Below are 23,226 nucleotides of genomic sequence, written 5' to 3'. Positions count from 1 at the left end.
GACTTGGAAGAGCTTATTCCAATTTAGCCAGTGTAATCTCTTCTCATTTGTTTTTTTACCCCAGAAGAAACTTGAGAATTTCCGGTTGGTGTCATCATAGACAGTCGTTGGTATTCTAAAGTGGCTCGTGTAATAGATAGGCGAAGCCGTGGCAATAGTTTTGATAAGAATTTCCCTTCGGCTTGGGTAAGAAGCTTTTGTTTCCACCCACTTATCCGCCGAGAAGATTTTCAATCCATCTCTCTGAAAACTTTCTTTTTGTTATGACCAATGAGAGTAGGCAGCCCCAAATATTTGGAATTCAGATTCTATTCTTTCACTCTTAGCATCTTGCAAATCATCCTGCGAAACTTCCTTGGAGTGTTTTGGCTGGAGAAAATTTCTTACTTATTGTAATTTATTAGTTGTCTCGAAGCATTGCAAAATTGTTGAAGGATCAAACGGATCATATCCACATTTTGGAGATCTGCTCTAGCAAACAAAATGCAGTCATCATCATAGAATAAATGAGAGAGTCGTGAGGTACCTCTTTTGATGCAGAGTGGCTCAATATGTCGTTCTAATACCACTCTTTGGATAGCCTCTAAGAGTGCTTGTACTACCAAAATGAAAAGGTAGGGCAAGAGAGGGTCACCTTGCCAGATTCCCCTATATGGCTTCACCCTTCCTCTTTGAACTCCATTGATATTGAATGTGAAGTTTACCGAAGACATGTAGCTATAGATAAGATTTAGCCAATGTTGGTTCATACCCATTTTCCTGAGAACTTTAATTACAAAATGCTAATCTAGCCTATCATAGGCTTTATTAAGGTCAATTTTGATTGCCATGTAGAATGTCCTACATTTCCTTTTGGACTTCAAAAAATTGTAAGTTTCATGCACAATGGCCACATTGTCAGAGGTCATTCTATTCTTAACAAATGCTCCTTGGCTCTTGTCCACCATCTTAGGGAAAAGAAATTGCAATTTGTTCACTAGGCACTTAGCCAGGATTCGGTATGTCACATTTGTTAAACTGATTGGTCTATAATGTGAGATAGTTTCTGGGTGATTACACTTGGGAATGAGTACAATGCTTGTGAAGTTTACCATTTCTGGAACTACTACACTGTCAAACCGCTTTTTGATGGCTTTTGTGACACTATCTCCTATTATGGACCAAAACCTCTGAAAGCAATCGGCAGGGTACACAATGCGTTGTTGTCTTCATCAGTGAGCACCATCTTGATGTTATCAACCATTCCGTTCATGGTATTAGAGGTATTAAGGGAGAATATCTATTGAACCTTATTTGTGATGATCTGCTCAATGCCTTATTCGGATCTTACCGAATTTTGATGATTGTCTTTTAGGCACAGGATCCTGTTGTTTTGTCTTCGAAAGAGAGCTGACTGCTGAAAAAATCTTGTATTACGATCACCCTCCTTCATCTAGGTGATCCGCGATTTCTGTTTCCACATGATCTCTTCCCTCACTAGATCATGGTCGAGGAGTTGGAGAAGCTCTTTCTCTTGGGCAGTGTCCCTATCTATTGCAGACTGAACTCTTTGGAGTTGGAATTTAATATTCCGAATCTTAACTTGTATTTTGCCAAATACCTGTTTATTCCATCTTCTCAGTTCTCTCCAGCATATGCCCAACAAAGTTCCCAAATTCACTGTATTAGCTTGGCTCCATACCTACTTCACTATGTCTTCACACCCATCATGGGTCAGCCAAGCTAGTTCAAAGTGGAATGGACGAAATCCTTTCCACGATCCAAGGAAATACTGGAGGATTATCGGACTATGATCAGAGCCCATAGCAACTTCATTAAAAACTATTGCATCAGTATACACCACGTTCCATTATGAATTAACTAGAACTCTGTCAAGCCTTTGCCTTATCAGCTTAGCTCCTGATCTGTGGTTTGACCAAGTATACTGGTTCCCATAACTTCTTAGATCAATCAGGTTGCAATCTTCAATCATCACTTTGAATTTCTTCAAGGCACTTCCTTGCTTTACATTACCCCCTTGTTTCTCATTTATATGGGTGACTTCATTGAAATCTCCTAACACCACCCAAGGCATGTCTGTAGAGGCCCCTATTTGCTTTAAATCGTTCTAGACTTAATTTATGAAAGATCTTGGGTCACCATAAACAAAAGAAATGTGCTAGGTTGCTCTGATCTGCGGGAACATTGCATGAGTGTTAATGATTATGGGAGAAGACGAGAGAACCTCTAGACTAACTTCTGGCTTCTACGTGGCTAGTAGACATCTAGAAATGCCAATTGGCTCCACTGTGAAGAAGTTTGTATAGCCCCACCGAGCTAAGACAAGTTTAACCTAGCAGGAATTAACTTTTGTTTCCATCAGAAAAACGATAACAGGGCAATGGGTCCTTAAATGGTCCCCCAAAGCTCGAATTGCCAGGTCTTGCTCCAAGCCCTAGCAATTCCAGGCCAGGAGATTCATTTCTCCCGGCAGCCCTGGTTGTCCTCTAGGGCCGCCAATGTGGATGCCACCGATTTCTGGGCATTAAACATAAGTCTACCCTTGGACTTCACCCGGTGTCGAGTTGACTCAATGAGCTTCTCTTTTCCTTTGAGATCATCTTTTCCAGACTTGTCTTGTTTTGTGGGTGCTAGCTGATGGGTTGAAAGCTCAGGAGTAGTCATTCCAAGGAGTTCAATCCCTGTTCTAGCCTTCTTGTAAAGTATCGTTTCCTCACTCTCCAGGAGTCTTTTTGTAGTAACTCCTCTTCTTTCCTTTATAGGTAAATCTGTTGATCCAACTGGTAACTCCGAAATCTTGCTAGGAGAGGTCCTCACACAAACATTAATGTTTGGGCGGCAGTGGTTGATTCAAAGCCACACCAAAACTTCTGAGGGCTAAGTGCAGCATTGAGGATAGGTTTTTGACATTTGCCACTAGTTCCTCCTTGAGCATTTGATTCTGATCAGTAGTCATGTACTGGACCGAATTATCTTTGTCTCTTGGGTCCTTTACAAAAATCTTTGCAAATCCCGAGGTTCCTATTTGGGGGGTACCTTCACTTCCAGCGGTCTTGAAAATATTTCCAGAATCAGTGGTAGTGAGTGAAGTGCCGACACGTGTCCTAAACGTGCTTGGGCCTAGGTCTCTGTAGTCCGAAGTCTGGATTATACTGGTCTCTGTTTGAAACATGTCTTCTTTATCTCTTTCGGTGACTAGTTCGTTTGTCTCCAATCATATTTTTTTCCTTGGTTCTTGAGTTTTGTCAGCATATCCACTCCTCCATGTCACGTTGTATTCTGGTGCGGTTTGTCGGCTTTAGGTGAAACTCCACTCGTTGCCACGGACCATAAGCACCAAGGGAGAACTTTTTCTTCTGGCTGCCTATTTCATCCTCACTGTCACTGTCTTCCCCTAACTCCTCCAGAGCCTTGTTCTTTGATTCAGAGCACAACTTTTGTTCATGTCCCAAAATGCCACAATTGTAGTAGAAAGTTGGTAGTCTCTCATACCTAAACTCCACCCAGAGTGGTTCTCTATTATTCCTGAGGAGAGGGTAACCAGATTTGACTAGGTGATTTATGTTTAGACAGACTCTTGCTCGAAGGAAGTTCCTCCACTGTTGTCCTGGCTTTAGGTTTTGAATCTTGATGACTTCACCAGCCTTACTTTCGAACCTACAAGCCATATTTTCAGTCATTTAGTCCAGAGGGAGGCAATGGATTTGCACCTAGAAGCAAGTGTAGCTTAGATCCCTTCCTCGATTCCAAATCCTGGCTCATAGGGGTTACATAGGATCAAGTTATTCATGAAGTTCCAGGGGCCTTTTTCTATAAATTCTTTGCGTTCTTTTTCTTTTGCAAAGAACACCAGAAAACGGTCGCCCACTGGGTTACTGACCTCAAAACATTCATTCGACCCCAGGCTTACATGAGCATGCTTCTTAAACCACCATGATTTATCTTCTTATGTGACATCACTTTGCAAACCAGCGAGAACCTACCATATGCATTCACTATACTTGAGCGGTCCTCTGGTATTTATTCCATGATTCCTTCCAAAAACTCCATGGGTAAAAGGTAATGAGTGTAAAGGGGGGAGGGGGTAGAAAAAACATACCTTGAAGGTGAAGAAACACGAAGTCCTTATGGACAAGGAGTAGGGAACTTCATGCCCTCAGGGCAGAGGAAAAAACCTTCACCTCACCGGGGAAGGAGGTAGTAACTTTGGGTACAACCAAGCACGACCTTTTCTCCTCTTTTCTGGGTGGCGTTTGATAACGCTGAAGTGTGACGGAAAATCAAAAATAATTTTTATGATTTGAATTTTAAAGTTCGGTGTTCCATCCATTTTTAACAAAAACAAGGGTCAAATTTTTAAACTACCCTTATGGTTTAGGTAATTGACTAAATGTATTCCTACTGTTTGAAAATTGACTGATGCTACCCCTACTATTTTTAACATTTGACTAATCCTTCTTAGTCATTAGCGTCCATTAATAGAGATGTGAAAAAGACTATTTTACCCTCCACTATAAATTACTCGAATATCTACCTAACATTTTCTTTTATGGAACCATCGGAACAACTAGAACTACCGAAATAGTGGATGATGACCGGATTTCATATTTGAATATCTCTTAGATCTTAGATCTGGGTTCCTTTGAGTCTGCACAACTATTGTTACTCACTTCCAAGTCTGAATGGATACTGCCCAAGAATCCCTGCCCAAATCATCAAATCCTACCCGAATTACATAGTGTCTCGGATTTGGAACTGCAAATCGATGTCAAAGATTAGGTTGACTCAAGGGGGTCGACCACTATTATGCTAGAAATTCAGTCTAGATCGGAGGAAGAACCTTGTCCTTGTTCCGACTTCCGATGGTCTCCGAACTTAAGGAAAGTGTGTAAGAATAGAGGATCCCAGCAGTGGAAGATGAGAGTGTTCAGACTCCCACTACATGCCTAGCACCTAGTAACTTTCAAAGAGATAGGAAATGTTGTAGGGGGTTTCACCAAAGTTGTAGAAGAAAACCTGAAATGGGAGGACCTTGAGGCAGCACACGAAATCGCCAAGGCCCTAATTGCAAAAGTCAAAAGGGTCAAATTCAATATTTGCTAGATCAACTAGCAGGCTTCAACGGATGGTGGTGGAGGATGAAGAGGACGGAATTGGGGCGGGCCTCAAAGATGGGGGTCACTTGGTCAGAACACAGGGGACGAGAGGAGAAGAATTACCCTTGCAGGGGTGTGAAATCAAGAGTACTAAGGGCTGTGGGGAAGATCTCAACGTTCAAGGTGGGCATAGTCGCTAGTTTTAAGAGAGGTGTCGCTACTTTTCCTAGAAGAGGGTAAAATGAGCCCATGTAAGCTTTGACGAGGTTGGAAGGGGGAGAAAATTGTTGCTATTTTTCAATGCCAAGAGCAGGAAGAAGATGAACAATACACGGATTTTTGATTGGTGTAATCGAATCCGAGTGATAAACCCAGTAACAGTTGTTGTTGTCATCGGGACATTCGTTAGAACTTTCATGGATGATGCTACTAGATCTACTGCCATAGCCTTCAACTCTATAGGAATTCCAGCCAAATCCACACTTAGCTCTCGACAAACTGCTCAAAATATCGCTCATTTCCCGAAATCCCAGCTTTTGTCTGGTAACAATCCATCTTTGCAGCTCCAATCTTGCATTGGCCTCCAGTACAGATTGAGGAGTTTCCGAAATCCCAACTTACCTCTAGTAGTAGTCCATCAATGCCACCACGCCATGGGTTGCAGGGTTTAATGCAAGTTTTGTTGTAGAGATCCTTCCTTCTTTGTCTCCCTCTTTCGTTGCGAATGACATTCTTTAAACCAAGTTTCGCCTGCCACCCTGGCTTCACCCAAGGATGTTGCTTCTACGATCGGTGCTTCTTTAAGCAATAATACTATCGCAAATGAAGAAGAAAAGAACCAAAGCATGAGGCGCAGAGCCATTCTCTTCTACTCTGAAGTCTAAGCAATCCTAAGCAAATTGGGATCGGTGAGGGTTGGCCAATCCTAAGCTAGAACTGTGCCTTAAGGACCTTAGATCTGGGTCCCATATTTGTTGTCGAAAGGAAGAAAACGATAAGAATAAAATTGAGTTTTTAAAAAACAATATACATCACCTATATATAAATTTAATGGAATATTAATGGATGCAAACGGTAAGGGTAGAACTAGTCAATTGTTAGAAACAGTAGGGGTAGCATCAGTCATTTTTCAAATAGTAGGGGTAAACTTAGTTAATTAGCTAAACTATAAGGGTAGTTTAAGAAATTTACCCCCAAAACACATTATAAGTGAATAAAACATTACTAGTGGGGACCTATGAGATGGACTTGACCTCCTTTGCCTCTCAGGCTTACTTGGAGGGCTTCGACGATTGTAAGGCCCAGTTGACAAAAATCCTTCCGAGCTTCGATGCTGACCAACTGGATTTGTTCGCCACTAAATCTCAGTAGATAGTAGATATACTAGGGATGAACGAAAGCCCACTCATCGACACTGCTACCGACGCCACTGCCTAAACCACCGCTCAAACAGGAGGGGACCAATAATCGTATATTCTCGTTCTCTTTTATTTGTGCCTGCATGCCCCTTGTATATTTTTTCTTATTCTTTTTTGTAAGGGGCAAACTCCTCCCCCATAAGAGGCCTTTTTTTTTGTAAAAACATTTGAGTAAATGAAACTTGCCATCCTTTATTAAAGCAGTCATTTACCTTGAAAGTATATTTTTTACTTAGTCTTTTGTGAGGAGGCTTTGTATTAGAGTCCTTTAGGTTGATGTCGACATCACAAGTTGTTCTTTACTTAGTGTTGGAACCCTTTGCCTTAGTGAAAAACAAGGAAGTCAATTGCAGCCAATGCCAACATCATGCTTAGTGCATCATTGTGTAGGGGCTTTGTGGCCAAGGTCACAAGTGGTTGCCTTAGTGGAGAAGTGTCATTTACTTGGTCAGTCGTTCATCATATTTTTATTATGTAATTAACCAACATCAACTGTTTGACCTTCAAAAGACTCACTTCTTTAATGGTCTTTGAGGCCGAGGTCGGCGCCATGGCTTAACTTATCAATTGTAGCCGAGGTCTCGGAAGGTCAAAAGCCAGCTAGGCGTATGACTCATAAAGTGTTGTATGCCTTGGGGCCGACGTCTGGTCCGAGTGTATAACATTAAGGAAGGTCGTATGCTGTGGTCGGTCGGACAAGGGGGGCCGTCGTCTGGTCTGGGCGTATAACCTTAAGAAATGTTATATGCTTCGATCAATTAGTTGAGGGGTCCTGGCAGTTGGAGGGGACGTGAACGTTTACACAAAGAAATATCTGAGGTGAGAGGAACTTGCACTTTTCATTTAGAAATTTTCACTAAGGTATTTAAAACTCTATTGACAGTACATTCAGAGATTCTTAGAGTTCTAGGTGTGAGGCACCTGTCTTCTACACATGTATTCCAGTCGAAAGGTGTCGGGTCCTACTACTTGCTTGATTCTGTAGGGCCCTTCCCGGTTCGGGCCAAACTTTCTGATGTCGGGCTCAAGGACCATGACTTTTCTGAGGACGGGGTTGCCTTCCTTGAAGTGACACTTTCTTAATCGGGAGTTGTAGTATCTTGCAACTCTTTTTTGGTATGCGGGAACCCTGATTTGGACTTGTTCTCGGACACTTTCCAATAGGTCAAGGTTGTTCCTTAACTTTTCACTATTCTCGGCTTCCTGGTAGGCCTTGGTTTGAAGAGTTGACTGGTCGATCTCTGTTGGGATGACAACTTTTGTCACATATGTTAGGTTGAAGCAGGTTTCACCCATGACAGTTTGAGGTCTCATTTAGTATGCCTAGAGAATGTTGTACAGTTCATTCACCCAAAGCCCTTTGGCTCTATCTAATCTTGCTTTTAGTTCATCTAGGATTGTCCTATTGGTGACCTCAGCTACCCCGTTAGTTTGAGGGTACCCGATCGAGGTGTACTACTGCCTTATCCCTGGGCTTCCACACTATTCTCTGAACTTGGTGCCATTGAACTGCTAGTTGTTGTCAATGATGAGCATGTATGAGATGTCAAACTAGCAGATGATATTCTTATAGAAGAAGCTTTGAATCATCTTAGCCGTAATGGCTTCCAAGGTCTTGGCTTCGATCCACTTGGTGAAGTAATCTAATGCCATGACAAGGTTCCTTCTGTTCCCCGTGGTTGGGGGAAAAGGTCCAAAGAGGTCCATACCCCATTTTGTAAAGGGCCATGGGTTGCTGAGTGTTGAGAGGGTTGTTGCAAGCCTATGGAGGATGTTGGAATGCCTTTGACATCGATCACACTTCTGTACCAACTCAATAGCATCCTTTTGGATGATTGGCCAAAAGTAACATTGTCTAAGTGATTGATGTGCTAGGGCCTTACCCCTAGATGATTGTCACATATGCCTTCATGAATTTCTCTTAGTACATACTCGCCCTCATCTCGGCGGAGGCATCTGAGATAGGGTAGGGTGAAGGATCTTCTATGAAACTTGCCCTCGAGTATGGTGTACCATGCTGAATACCGTTGGACTCTCCTTGCCTCATTCTTGTCAGATGGCAATTGCTCATGTTGCAAGTAGGGGAGGATGGGATCCATCCAGCTAGGCTTAGCATGGACAGGGCACACTTGCCTCTCTTCGATGCTAGGATGTGTCAAAATCTCGATGTGCACAATGCGGCTGAGGGCCAACCCTAAGTAGATGGCAAGTTTTGACAGGGCATCAACTCGTGTTCTCGGCCCATGGGACTTTGTAAAGAGTGAAGTTCGAAAGTGACTAGTCAGCTTTTGGGCTTTGTTCAAGTATCTGGCCATATTTGGCTCTTTGGCCTCATACTCTCCATTTTCTTGATCCACAACTAATTGTGAATCGCTGAAGACATCAATGTGCTTGCCTCTAAGGTCTTTTGCAAGCTAAAGGTTGGTTAATAGGGCCTTATACTTGGATTCATTGTTGGAAGCAGGGAAACCAAACCGCAGTGCATCTTCCATCTTGTTAATATCTGGAGTGAGAAGTATGAAGCCAATTTCACTTCCCTTGGCATTGGATGATCTATCTACGAACAAGGTCTAGGTCGGGAATTACTCTTCTTCATGCTCGGGGGCTTGGTAGCGACCGTGGCTAAAAGTGCATTGAATGAAAAAGTCTGCCAATGGTTGCATCTTTATTGTGGGTCTTGATTGATAGTGTAAGTCAAACTTCGATAGCTTGATAGCCTTTTGGTTAGCCAACCCGAGGTCTCAAGCTTCGAGGGCAACGACTTGAGGGGCTGGTTGGTTAACATCGAGATGCTTTGTGCTTAAAAGTAAGGTCTCAACTTCCTAGCCGAGATCAGTAGCGCAAATGATACATTTTCTACTACTGGATATATGGTCTCAGCCTCGTGGAACACCTTACTGACATAATATACTGGCCTCTGAACTCCCTTGTCTTCTTGAACTAATACCAAGTTGACAGCCTCGCCCTGACAGAGAGGTATAAGAATAAAGTTTCTCCTTGCAGGGGCCTCGTGAGCAATGGTGGTGAGGCGATGTAGGACTTTAACTCCTAAAAGGCTTTCTAGCAATATTTGTCCATTGAAAATCCTTCAACTTCTTGATGCTTGGAAGAAGGGTATGCACTAGTAAACCAATTTGGATGTGAATCGGCTAAGTGTCGTGACTCGGCCAGTAAGTTTCTGGTTTATTTGATTGACCGAGGGGGCTCTATGTCTAGTATGGCTTGTATCTTCTCAGGACTGGCATTTATGCCTCATTGGGTGATTACAAAACCCAATACTTTTGCCAAGGTGATCCCAAAGGCACACTTGGTGTGGTTCAACTTTATGTTGTACTTCTTTAGTACCCCAAATGTCTCACCAAGGTCCGAGGTGTGCTAGGTAGACCTAAGACTTTTCACTACCATGTTATCAACATTGGATTCGACGTTTCTCCCCATTTGCTCTTTGAAGATCTTATTCATCGGCCTTTGGTAAGTGGCCCTGGCATTCTTCAATCCAAAAGGCATCACCTTGTTGCAGTAGGTGATGTGTTCGATGATGAATGAGGTCTTCTCCTCGTTGGTCGGGTGCATTTTTATTTGGTTGTAGCCATAAAAGGTGTCCATGAAGCTCGGTAGCTCATACCCTGTAGTGGCATCGACGAGGAGATCAATCATCGGCAGAGGAATCTGTCTTTGGGGCAGGCCTTGTTGAGATCTGTAATGTCAATACAGATGTGCCATTTCCCATGAACCTTCTTAACCATGACCACGTTAGATAACCATTTAGGATAGTGTACCTCTCTTACGAAGTTGGCACTGAGTAGCTTGTTGACCTCCTCTCCAATGGCTTTTCAGCTCTCCAATGCAAATTTTCTTTTCTTTTGCCAAACTGGCTTACAACTTGAGTCCATGCTCAACCTATGATTAATGACCGAGGGGTCAATTCCTGGCATATCAGCGGTAGACTAAGCAAACATGTTTGTATTGGCTTTGAGGAAGCTTACCAGCTTGAAAAATGTGTCCTAAGGGATGCAAGACCTGACTCATACCATTTTCTCGGCCTCAACTTCATTTAAGGGAACTGAGATGAGGTCATCAGCTGGCTGGCCTTGGCCTGATGGTTCGTCCCTGAGGTCAAGCCCATCTAGTGGTAGGGCTTCCTTGTTCTTGCCTTTTACTACTGCAACAAAGTATTGGCCGATACCGTCCGATACGCATTGATATTGAAGCGTATTGAACCTCAGTTTGACAACAAGCGTGAATTCAATATAAAAGTGCTACTAGTGTGACTTGAACCCAAGATCGTAACTCACCTAGTGCTTGAGCCAACTTTTATTTCATGTCAATAAATGGAATACCTTAACTTTTACTACTTAATATTTACATAAAATCCCAACAACCAACATACACTTATCTTCAACAACTCCAATTACAAATTAAGAAAATTAATATTTAAAATTAATATTTTATAAACCAATAGAATAAATAATCTATCAAATCCATATTTATATCGAAATGTTGAATTTTAATTTAAAGAAATTTAAAATATTAATAATAGAATAACTATTTTAATACTATTATTAAAACATTATTTATAAAATGTTTAAAAATGTAATATAAATTGAATATATCAAACCCACTAATCTATATTTATATTAAAAATTTAATTTTTATTTTAGAAAATTATAAAAATAAAATATTAATAATGAAATAATTACTTTTTTAATGAAAATTTATAAATTTTCATATAATATGTACCTTTGAAATTTAAATAGATTTGATATATTTTAAGTTAGGATTATATATTTTTATATATTATAAATTAATTTTGATTTGCATTTTATAATAACATATTTATTGTGTACAAAAATGAAAATATTGTTTACCAAAATTTTGAGAATTAATTTTTAGTTAGCATTTTTGTTAATGTTAAAAATTATTAGTAAAATAGAAAAATGATATAATAATTGAAAAATAATAGTTGCATATGTTTTATGCTTGGACTTTAATATAGAATAAGATAATAGTGGCTTTGTGCTTGTTTTAATTTGTAAAAATCTATGTAATATGTTTCTTAGAATCTTAATTGATGCATATCAATAAAATTGTATGATATCTATGCATTTCGCTATATTAATTGTAATATATTTCTTTATATATACCGTCAAAATATATAATTCTTATCTATTTATACATTACTTGTAGCTATTTTGAAATTAAACCTATTGTTAGTATTATATTTATGAATTAATTTTCATTTTCCTAGCTTATCCAAGTGTTTTCATGTTTTTCATCCATATCCATGCATTTCCAAAGTGTATCTGTATCCATATTTGGTAGCTTGTTGGTTTCCCCTAACCTCTACATCATGCTCTATGGGGAACTTTATGGCGAGGTGGTAAGACAAGACGATTGCCTTGAGTGCGTGAAAGGTCGGCCTCCCTACGATGGCATTGTAAGGCGAGCCTATCTTCACGACCAAGAGCTCAGTCATCCAAGTGACGTGTCAAAGTTTAGACCCTACAGTGACCAGTAGGGTTATTTTTCCTCCCGGTCTGACAGCTGCCCCAGAGAGGCTAATGAGTGGCATGCCAATGGGCTGTAGTCAGTCTAGTGTCAATTGCATCTTCTTGAACGTCTCATACAAAAAGGATGTCGGCTAAGGAGCCATTCTCTATGAGGATCATTTTCACCATGTAGTTGGCGATGGTCTTTTGACCTCGACTTCTTTGTCGCTTGGCTCTAGACATTGTACTGCCGAGTGTATGCCTTCCGAGATGATGCGGATGCTCCCCTCGAGGCCAAGCCTCCGGCTCTGACTTCAATGACTCCAGGCAGTGGTGATGATTACAGGGCTTGTCTTGTAGCTGCTGCGAGGACGACGTTGGGGAATCGCCTTCAACAAAGTCCTTCAAATGCCTGTGGCAGATAAGGGACTCGATCTCATTCTTGAGCTCATAGCAGTCCTCAGTGTCATTGCTGGTGCCACTGTGGTACTTGCAGTACTTCTTGGGGTTTCCCCTTCTTGGGTTCCTCTTCTACTTAGTCGGCCACTTCATGAATTCCTCCTTCCCAACTTGCATTAAGATGTGCTTTCGGTAGAAGTTTAGTGGCGTGTACTTATCGAAGGAAGGGGCCAGTGATTTCTTCTCTCTACCTTTGCTGGTGGGATTGTCGCCCTAGCCATATCTTTCCTTCCTCTTCTTGTCATTGGGCCCTTGGCTAACCTTGGCTTTCGGTTCTTGGAGGCATTTTTTAGCTTTGTGCTCTTCGGCGATGATGTACTTTTGGACCTTTTTCAAGAACTTGGCTTTAGTCTTAGGCAGAGTCTTGGAAATTGACCAGTTGAGGGGTCCAGGCTAGAGGCCACTGATGGTTGCGTGCATGGAGACCGAGGGGTCGAGATCCTTAACCTTGACCTCTTCCTGGTTGAACCTCTTCATATATGCCTGAAGGCTCTCCCCACCCTTCTAATTGGCGGACATCGGGGGATGACAATTTTTGGCATTATCGGCTGCTCACAAAGTGGCATAGGAATCTACGAACTATTTCCAAGAGATGATGGAGTGCAGGGGTAGTGTGGAGAACCATTGGTGCATTGCTCCATTGAATTTGGTTTGGAAGGCCTAGTACATGTGGGCCCGAAAGATTTTTAGGTAGTTCTCGGGGTCTATACTCTCGTTGTAGGTCTCCAATGCCGGGGCCTTGAAATTCGATGGGAGGGACTCAGAGAGGATGGAATCTATGAATGCCTCCATTCTGTTGGACGAGGCAGGGCAATTGGCGAGGGCGTCACCTCGACGCTCCTTATATGTCAAAGATGGTCCTGCAGGGCTCTAATTTGTGCTTGAATATCTCCGAAGTGCTGGTTGATGTAGGGCATCATTGTTTCTGAATGATCCTGGTTCTCTCTCACGCGGGATGGGTCGGCCCTATTCTTAGAGTGTTTGGACACTGACACGTCCTGAGCCTTGTGGGTGCGGCAATCCTTGAGGAGGTCAAGAACTAGTGGGGAAGAGGCGTGGTGCCGACCTCTTACTCTCGAAGGGGAACTGTGGTGGCTAGCGCCCCCGTTGTCGTCGCGGTTGGTCACAACACGATGGTGTTGATGATCATGATTCTTGCGATTGGCATGGGACCTTATGGGGTCGCCTCCTCGGATGGGGAGCCGAGGGGTCTTGGAATGGGGCTTACTAGCCTATCGGCTGCTACTATTGGAATTTGAGGGGTTGGCTCATATCGAGCCCCCAAGCATTGGCTTAGTGGGGCATGGGTGGGTTGCCTATCGCGTTGTCCATGACTTTTGACGAGGCGACTGCCCTGTGGTTGGCTTCCTGTCGAACGCCCTATGTTGTCTAATTACTGGGCCAAGTTGTCCAACCTGTTTAGGACTAGCTCGAACTAGACGATTGTGACTAAATTTTGAACGTCAAGGATAGGATCTTGTTTGTTAGCCATTTCACGGACACTAGTCGATTAAATTAGGCTTTTTTAAGGGGAAGTTTTGAAGATGTTCCCATAGACGACGCCGATTTTTGCTACCAAATGTGGACTCGAGGACAATAATATAATTTTCAACGCTCGAGGCCGACGGGTCCAACCTGTTGTGAGAAAGAAGATGCCAGAGGCCTCAAGAGTTATCCTATGGGTGGAGACTCCGATGGTCAAGTTAGCTGAGAGCTGTGAGGGGTTGAAGCAAGCAAGAAAGGAGACTTAGAGCTTAAGTTCCAATCTGTCTACCTCAATGTGGGAGCCCCTTTTTATAGTCGGAGTTGCCTGAGAGGAGTAGTTGGGAGCAGGTGATGGCGGTTGGTAGTAGTTTGTGATGGGTAGTCAGGATGTGTCCGGCCGGTGCCACTTGTCAGGGTTTGTGGGATGTTCGAGATGCATTTGACTGGTGCAACATGTCAAAATCTGCGGGTTAGCCAGATATCCCTACAGAGGACAGAGATACTCAAAGAAAAAAGAATTGAAACTCAAATCTTCAATCTTCCTTCAACTTTTGTCTATCGTCGCCAACCGTTGTCGTCGTCGCCAAACCGGTGTTAGGTTTCTCTTATTATTTCCATATTCCTTATACATGATTGTACTACTTTGTTTGTTTATAGCTAAATCTTGTATTTCTGTTTCCTTTTCTATTTATGTTTTCAACATTTTTGCTTTTTTAATGGCTAAATCCTCGAGGTTCGGGTCTCCGCCTAAGAATTATTCCGGTTGAGGTCGGAGTTGAAGGGGGATTCCTTTCCCCAATGGGGATCGGGGACGGGGATGGGAAATGTAATCCCCGCCCCATTGCCGTTCCTGATTTTTAGCAAGTATAACAAGCGGATAGTATCCAATCTGATCATATCCTAGAGGTTCAAATTCAATTCAGTGTTCGAGAGATATACAATATTTTTTTAGGAGTATCATCTATAGCACGGTGGGACTCATCTACCCCCATTAATTAAGTAAAGTCAATGATCAACCATAGACATATGGGTTATCTGGAACTATTGATGTTCTTGGAACGATGGCTCAGCTGTCCCAGGTTTGGCTACACGCTAACAAGTTTTCTGGTCCAATACCAGATCTTTCCTAGAGCACTTCTCTCATTGATCTTCAGCTCTGAGACAATCAGTTTACCGGAATCGTACCTGAGACATTGATGTCACTTCCCAGCTTGCAAAATGTGTCATTACAGAATAACAAGTTGCAGGGTCCATACCCGCAGTTCAAATCCAATGTCAATGTTGTTATTGGTACGAACAATCATTTCTGTAATCAAGAACCCGGCCCTTGTGATCCTCAGGTAACAACATTGCTTTCTTTAGCAGGCGGATTTGGGTATCCCATCAGCTTGTCGGATGCTTGGGACGGTAATGATGCATGTCAAGGTTGGAGCTTTGTTACTTGCCAGGGCACGAATGCCACTGGAATTAACCTGGGGATGCAGCAGTTATCAGGGACGATCTCGTCCGCCATTGCGAACCTTACTTCATTGAAGAACCTGTGCCTCAATGACAATAATCTCACCGGCCCAATACCGATTGAATTGACAGGTTTGACTCAATTCCAGACTCTTGATGTTTCTAACAACAATCTTACCGGAATAATACCAGATTTTCCGGCAAGCCTCAATCTAAAAACATCGGGCAATCCCTTGCTTGGAAACGATTTTGCAACCTCTGGAAATCCGGATAACCCTTCAAACGGAACTTCACCTACTGGAAGTTCAAGTTCATCTGGAGGTTCGACTTCAGTCTTGCCTGGTGTAATTGCTGGTGCAGTTACTGCTGTTGTGTTTTCTTGGGTATTGCGTCTATAATCTCTTACAAATGTTATTCGAAGAAACGACCCCAGAAGTTTGGGCAGGTTCATGAAAACGGGAAGGAAATCCAACTCTTTGAAGGTGAGAACGCTGTTTTTCCCATAGAAGTGCTTCAACGGGTTACAGACAACTTCAGCGATGAAAACATATTGGGCAGAGGAGGATTTGGAGTTGTTTATAAGGGAAAACTCCATGATAGGACAAGATTTCCGTTAAGAGGATGGAGTCTCCTTCAATGGGGAAAAAGGGGCTGAGAGAGTTTCATGCAGAAGTTTCAATGCTTAGAAGGGTTAAGCACAGGCATTTGATGGCTGTCTTGGGCTTCTGCATCAATGGCAATGAAAGGTTTTTGATCCATGAGTTTATGTCTCAGGGGACACTAGGCCAGCATTTGTTCAAGTGGAAGGAGAGGGTTATAATAGCATTGGACGTAGCCAGAGGGTTGGAGTATCTGCATAGCTTTCAACAGCAAAGCTTCATCCACAGAGATTTGAAGCCTTCAAATATTCTTCTTGGGGATGGAATGAGAGCCAAGGTTGCTGGTTTACACGCGTGTAGCAGGAACATTTGGATATCTTGCACCCGAATACGGTGGTTAGGCCACAATTCCCTACTTGATCCAATTAGATTTTATTTTTTTATGGTTTGGCCACAATTCTGCTTAAATTAGCTTCACAACTATCTTCACCATGCAACTTCTCCCAGACAACTTCGATGGAATTGTTACGATCTTTTGTTTGTAGGGTAAAATTCCATTGATTCTCCCACCTCCCAAATTTGTCACAAACAAACAGTGACAAGTGGGAGAATCTAATAGATTCAAGGGGCAGGTGGGTGATAAGTGGGGTTGGGTTCTTCAAAATAAATAAAAATTTGTGAGGTGGGATAGACTATAATTTTCATTTTTTTTAATTTTTTTTTGTTTTCTTCCTTTTCATTTCCAAAACACCTTAAGAATTCTATGCGTGTTCTTGACTTTTTTGTTCCCTTTGCATGCAGAGACTGGAAGGGTGACACAAAAGTGGATGTTTATGCATTTGGAGTGGTGTTAATGGAGCTAATCACGGGTAGAAAAGTAGTAGATACGACTGTTTCTGGGGAGGAATTTCATCTGGTAACATGGTTTCGTGGATTCTTGACCAACAAGGACAACATCAGAGAAGCCATTGGCCCCCCACCCTTGATCCAGATGATGAGACCCTTGGGAACATCTGCAAGGTCGCAGAACTTGCAGATCACTGCACTCTTGAGCCTTCTCAAAGACCGGATATGGTCCACCTTGTTAACTCCTTGAGTCCTCTTGTGGAGCACTGGGAACCCACTTTCCATAAAGATGAAGAAAATTTGGCAATTAACCTACAAAGGAGTCTTAGCTCAAGCTTTGTAGCAATGGCAAGAGAGATTGGAATAGCAAAGCAGAGTCTTGAGTTTAGGGTGGAGCATGGGTGTAATTAAGCATATCAGATTATTTGTTTTATGAACAAATAAAAAAATACTATGACAAAGGTTAACATTTATTGTTTAATGGGTCATTACTAGAAACCTCCTATAGTTAATCGACCTTTAGCATTAATTGGAAATATTTGCAATCTATTTACTTAATCCACCTTTTCACTAAGAAGTATTTGTTTTCCCATGTAAATATATATAGTAACATGTTCACCTAAACCGAGTGTAAAATGTTTAATGCATGGATCCGTGGTTGTTTATTTCAAAATTACCTTGACATTTCTTCCTATAGGAAATAAAACTGACTAAATAGAGCCAAATAGTGGTTATAGTTATTTGTCATTAGTGGCAAAAATCATATTTTTATTTTTATTCTTTTATTAAATTTATTCAAATGAACCATTAGGGTCAAAACTGTCATTTTCACTGTCATATAATGGAAGGTTGATTAGTTAAGTAGATTGATTGCAAATTATAGGGTATTTTAATAAAAACACAAACTATAAGATAGGCTTTAAAATGTATAGTAAACTTTTTGACTCCTAAATCTCACGTAGGATGATTATTTGCAACCTGCCCAATGCAACCCACAAATTTTCATGCTTGGGCTTAGGTTTTGTGTGCTAAAACTTAAAAAAAAACTCGATAATGTCGAGTCTTTGAGACTTCGGTAGACAGAGAACTCTGAACCCAGAGCCTTAGTCTTCTTCTTCCTTTGTCTTCGTCACTGATTCACCGACCACCGTCGTTGTCGCCACTTGCCCGTCGGACATCGAATGTTTATCGTTGCCGACTACTAGTCTACCACTCGAGTCTCGATAGAGGACAAAGATACTCAAAGAAGAAAGAATTGAAACTCAGTTCTTCAATCTTCCTTCGACCTTCGTCTATCATCGCCAATCGCTGTCATCGTCGCCAAACATGTATTAGGTTTCTCTTATTATTTCCATATTCCTTATACATGATTTTACTACTTTGTTATTGGCTAAATCCTTGTATTTCTATTTCCTTTACTATTTATGTTTTCAGCATTTTTGTTTTTTTAATGGCTAAGTCCTTAGGGATTCGGGTCTCTGCTGAGGAATTCATCCCCATTGGGGTTGGGGATGAAGGGGGATTCCTTTCCTCAACGGGGATAGGGGATGGGGATGGGAAATGTAATCCCACCCATTGTCGTTCCTAATTTTTAGCAAGTATAACAAATCTTGTAGTTCCATTAGCAGAAAAGGGAACCAAAGAGTTAGACAAGCTACAAGCGGATAGTATCCAATCTGATCATATCCTAGAGGTTAAATTCAATTCAATATTCGAGAGATATACATAAAACATGAATTAAATTTAAAAGGATATACGTAAAATATCAGCAATCCGACATTTAGCAATGCAACAACAACTTTACTGACCTTATTTGTAGCAATTCTTTTAGGAGTATCATCTGTAGCACAATTGGACTCTACTACCCCCATTAATTAAGTAAAGTCAATGATCAACCATAAACATCGTTGAAGTCAAGGATCTTGCGAGATACTGGTTCATTGGTCACCCTCTTTTATGATACTGGTTCATTGACCATAAGCTTTTTTTTTTTTTTTTTTTTCCAGTTATCATGTCTTTCCAGTATCATAGTCGAATTAGAATAGGAATGAGAAGTTGAAAACAAGTTTAGGAAAATGTAGAATAAAATTAAATAAAAATTTGAGATGTTAAAACTGTATTTAATGTTTACAAATATGTATACTTGTGTCAATTTAAAAACATATAGTTTGGAAGGAAAACTAGTACTTTTATTGTTAATGGCACTTTGGTAAAAATACCCTTGCATGTCCATTTAAATGTTGTCTATAAAACCAATGCTATAGTCTAGGGGGTGTATAAGTAATTTACCCTAAACAAACTTATAGAGAAACAAATATAAAGAAAATAGACAGCTTATGATGCATCTAGGCCTATCAATGAACTAGGCTCAAGCTTGTCCAACCTTGATATAGTGTAGTAGGGTTCCTCCTCCTCCATCTAGGCCTATCAATGTACTATGCTCAAGCTGCCAAGAGAGTGCGGACTAATATGATCTGACAATGAGGTCTAAAACAATCTGGATTCTGGTTACATATGTTACACTAAGACCCTAACTAGTGGATGCTCATGGGGTTGGCAGGGGTGATAGTGTAGACATATGGCAAGACCCTTGGCTCCCTTCTTTTCTCTTTTTTTTTTTTTTGTTTTTAACTTCCTTGTGACCTGGGAGAGATGTGTGTTGGACAACATACAACTTTCAATGTGGACTTGATCGATAGCCTTCCCCCCTCCCCCATGATTTCTGCTGAAATCAAGAAATTATATATACCTTCCTAGCTAGTTCTGGCCAGGCTAATAGGTGGTCTTTGGGCTTTTGACAAGAAATGGACTTTTATTAGTCAAGTTTGCTTACAGGATCCAAAAGATCAAGATGGATGGAGATTATCCCACTTCTTCTCATTTTACTATTGGTAATAGGTCATATTAGAAGTTTTTTAAGTACATATATGGTAGAGATGAATTAAAGATAGAATAAAATCACTTTATAGATTTAATGTTTTTAGTATTATCTTTTTTTTTTTCAGCTAGTATTATCTATTTTTCATTTTTTAGTAGTAAAGATAGGGTGAATTCTATTTTTTAAGTACAACTTTCTTTATGATTTACATTACGATCCCTAATAAGAAAAGTCAGCTTTGTGGCCAAGTAATGGTCCCTAATAAGAAAGTCAACCTTAAATAATTTTTTCTTATTGTGATTGAAGTTTTTGTGTGGGTCCGTATGGTGATTTTGACTAGTGAATAGCATTTTATATTTTCAAATTAACATCTTGTTATGGGCCTTGATATTGAACCATTTCTATTTCAAAAGTTTTACATGGATTACTAGTTCTTTCTGCTAATTTTTCTCAGAACAACATATATCATATGGTTATCGTGGCCTTTGTTTTTTGCTGTAGTTTTGCAAGAACTTTGTTCTAGCAGAGATTTCAACTCAATGGTGTTTTTGTAGAAAAAGGTGATTCTTTATTATACCTCTTGTTATCTTTCAATTCAATGGTTTACATATTCATGTTTTCTCCCATCTTTGTTTATATACTTGTGTCATTGTATGATTTGTATCCCAAGAGTAATCTCCTAGTGGAAATCATTTGGACCTATTTCAGAGTTGTGCCTTTTGTCCTCAAAGGGGATAACTCTTTGTGATGCTTCACTTCTGATGCTTGTTCTAGGAGGGCAGATCATCTTTTTCAATGGCAGCTATGAAGGAAAATTTGTTCTTGCTTGGGAAAACATTTGATCCCTTAAGATAAACTGAAGATAAATTTACAACATTTTGTAATGGGTAGCTCTGTTTTGGGACGATAGAGTTGGTTTTCAATGGCAGTTTTGTTTTTCATTGTTTCAAGCACTATATTCATCAATTTATAAGAATACTGTGCATTATGCCACTCATGTGATGCATCTATAGATTTTTGAAATACTATTTGTCCATTGCAATTTATCATAAAATTTATAATGGGCAATCTGGTTGGCCTTGAGCAACCATAATACATGATGGTAAGCCCATAGGTGTCAGTCTTTTAGTAAAACATTTTGAAATGATCCTTTAATTTAACCACTTTATCCAAAAAAATTCCCATTACCTTATAAATTGTAGGCCCTTTCAAACCTTTTTCTACATTAGTTATTTCATCAATCATAAGTTGTTAATATGGGAATGTTGTTACATTTGTAGGAAAATAATTGCATAATAAAAACTTTGCAATTGGTCTTTTCATATTATGTTCAAATCTTTTATCATAACATTCTTTAAGATTTTTTTATAAAGTATCATTTTCTTTATACACACACATATATATATATATATATATATATATATATCAATATTTTCAATGTTAGGAGTGTCTCTACTTCAAGATTTTTTTTAGAGATTTAGTTTTGCAAATACTCCTTTAACGCTTAGTATATAGAATAATTTGATTTTACCCTTTGACATGGATGCTTGTGATGAGCTACCACCCCCTTAATACTCTAAATATGCAAATAGAGACCTATTTCTTTGAAGTTACTTTTTGCCCATCTTTCCATTGTGTGGCTTGTGATGCATGTCTTTTCATATTATATAGTCTTTATTCTGCATCATCATCATCTTTGTTAAAATGTTGAGGCCTTCTATGTTTTCCTCCTTTTCCTCCTTATCATCATTATACATAGGCCCTAGTGTTCTTCTAATAATTTTTTTTTGTCTTTTTCTTATTGTTTCCTTAACATTTGTTGTTCTTTGAGATGTTTTTACATCGCCTTATAAATTTTTAATGGGCACTTAGGGCAATCAACAACATTTGGATATTCTCTTACTAAATGATACTTTAGATGTCACCACATTGCCTTTCATAATTTGCCCATAATATTTACATTTTGTATGGAATTGATTGCCATAAACTCTTGTGTCATATTTTCAACTACTATCTTGTTTTTTTTTTTTCTTTTTTGTCTTTTAGGTGCCATGTTAAAGACTAAAATGATCAAATTTTAGATTTCAAGTATCATAGTGTCACACTACCAAAATGAATATGCATAAAAATTAATTAGAATTTTAAAGTTTTAAAATAATATCTAATAAAAAATAACAATTATCAAATACCCAATTATCCGTCATGTTTACACATTTAATTAGAAATTCAAAATATTCTAATTTAACAAGTATCCATCATGTTTACAACTTTAAATTGGTCAAATCAAAATTCGATAGCTAACACTTGACAAAGTATCAGTGTCTTTTATTTTGTAATTTTCTTAAACATTGTAAGTGTTTCTAAAAATTCTTTTTAATGGTTTTAAATTTAAACATTTTGTCAAGTGTTATCAAATCCAATTAAGCAACTAACAATTATTAAATCTAATAATTATGTAACATTTTTAATATTGTCATGTAACAATTATTTAATTCTACTTTTTTATGTAATTTTTAATCAATCATTTATTCTTATTAAAACAATTATTTTAGACATTTTATTCTAAAACTTACACTAAAATTAAGAAAATAAATAAAATTGAATGGCTTTATGGACATAATAGATCATCCATATATTTACAAAATAGTAAATATCTATGATTGGATAATAGAAAAAAATAGAGTAATAAATAAATATTTTTAGTCTGAAATAAAAATTCAAAAATACAAAATTAACTTTTCACATGATATTTTAATATACTCATGGATAAAATTATGGACTATGTTAGAATAGTCATAGATCTACAACATACTCAACTTATATGGTTAGATCACATAAAAATAAATAAATATTTATTATTTCAAAATTAAAAAAAATAAAAAAATAAATATTTTAGAAGAAATTTCAGTGGATCTATGGATATGGTAGATCATCCATAGATCTACAACATAATCATTCTTTATAGATAGATCACATCAGAAACACATTTTTTTTTTTAATTTCAGATTTTTTATTTTTCTTCATAAATTCATAAAGATATACTTCTAGCAGCAAAAGAGGTGGGATTTTTAACACATATGAAGTAGATTAACATACATAGAAATGTTTCTAAGCATTCAAAGAAAAAAAACCAAAATATTGCAGTATATTGACAAGGAAATTGACAAAATATACCTATTTTTCACTCCTTGTAAAAAAAACTTGTCAGATCTCACCAATTTGTGGTGTTTTTTGGCATATTTTTAGTAGATATTAGTCTCTAGGAATGAAACAAACATTTTTGGTGAGTTTGGAGAAGAAAGAAGGTTTTAAAGTGGGTTTAGAAGCCTTCTTTTGATTGGGGTTTAAATTTGTTTTCGCAACATAGTAATTCATCATGTATTGACTGATACACACACGCACACACACACACACACAAAATAGGCTGAAACTACCCAATTCCAATATGATACATCCCTAATATGGGATCGAAATGACGAAAAGGAGCGTCACATATTA

The 23,226-nt window shown here is 39.3% G+C and overlaps 1 pseudogene across 1 annotated transcript; it reads left to right on the top strand.

Annotated features, from left to right (window-relative positions):
* Nucleotides 1-5,416: 5,416 nt before the first annotated feature.
* Nucleotides 5,417-17,408, top strand: LOC148844193 (receptor-like kinase TMK4 pseudogene; annotated as a pseudogene). The gene is made up of 3 exons (XR_016103703.1): nt 5,417-5,722; nt 14,970-16,400; nt 16,806-17,408. The product of XR_016103703.1 is annotated as a receptor-like kinase TMK4 pseudogene (transcript).
* Nucleotides 17,409-23,226: the final 5,818 nt, after the last annotated feature.

The sequence above is a fragment of the Nelumbo lutea genome, chromosome 8 (assembly GCF_056320005.1).
Source record: "Nelumbo lutea isolate HS-2025 chromosome 8, American lotus-T2T, whole genome shotgun sequence".
Classification (NCBI taxonomy): Eukaryota; Viridiplantae; Streptophyta; class Magnoliopsida; order Proteales; family Nelumbonaceae; genus Nelumbo; species Nelumbo lutea.
Note: the sequence above shows the minus strand (reverse complement) of the source record. Positions and strands in the feature narration are given on the sequence as shown.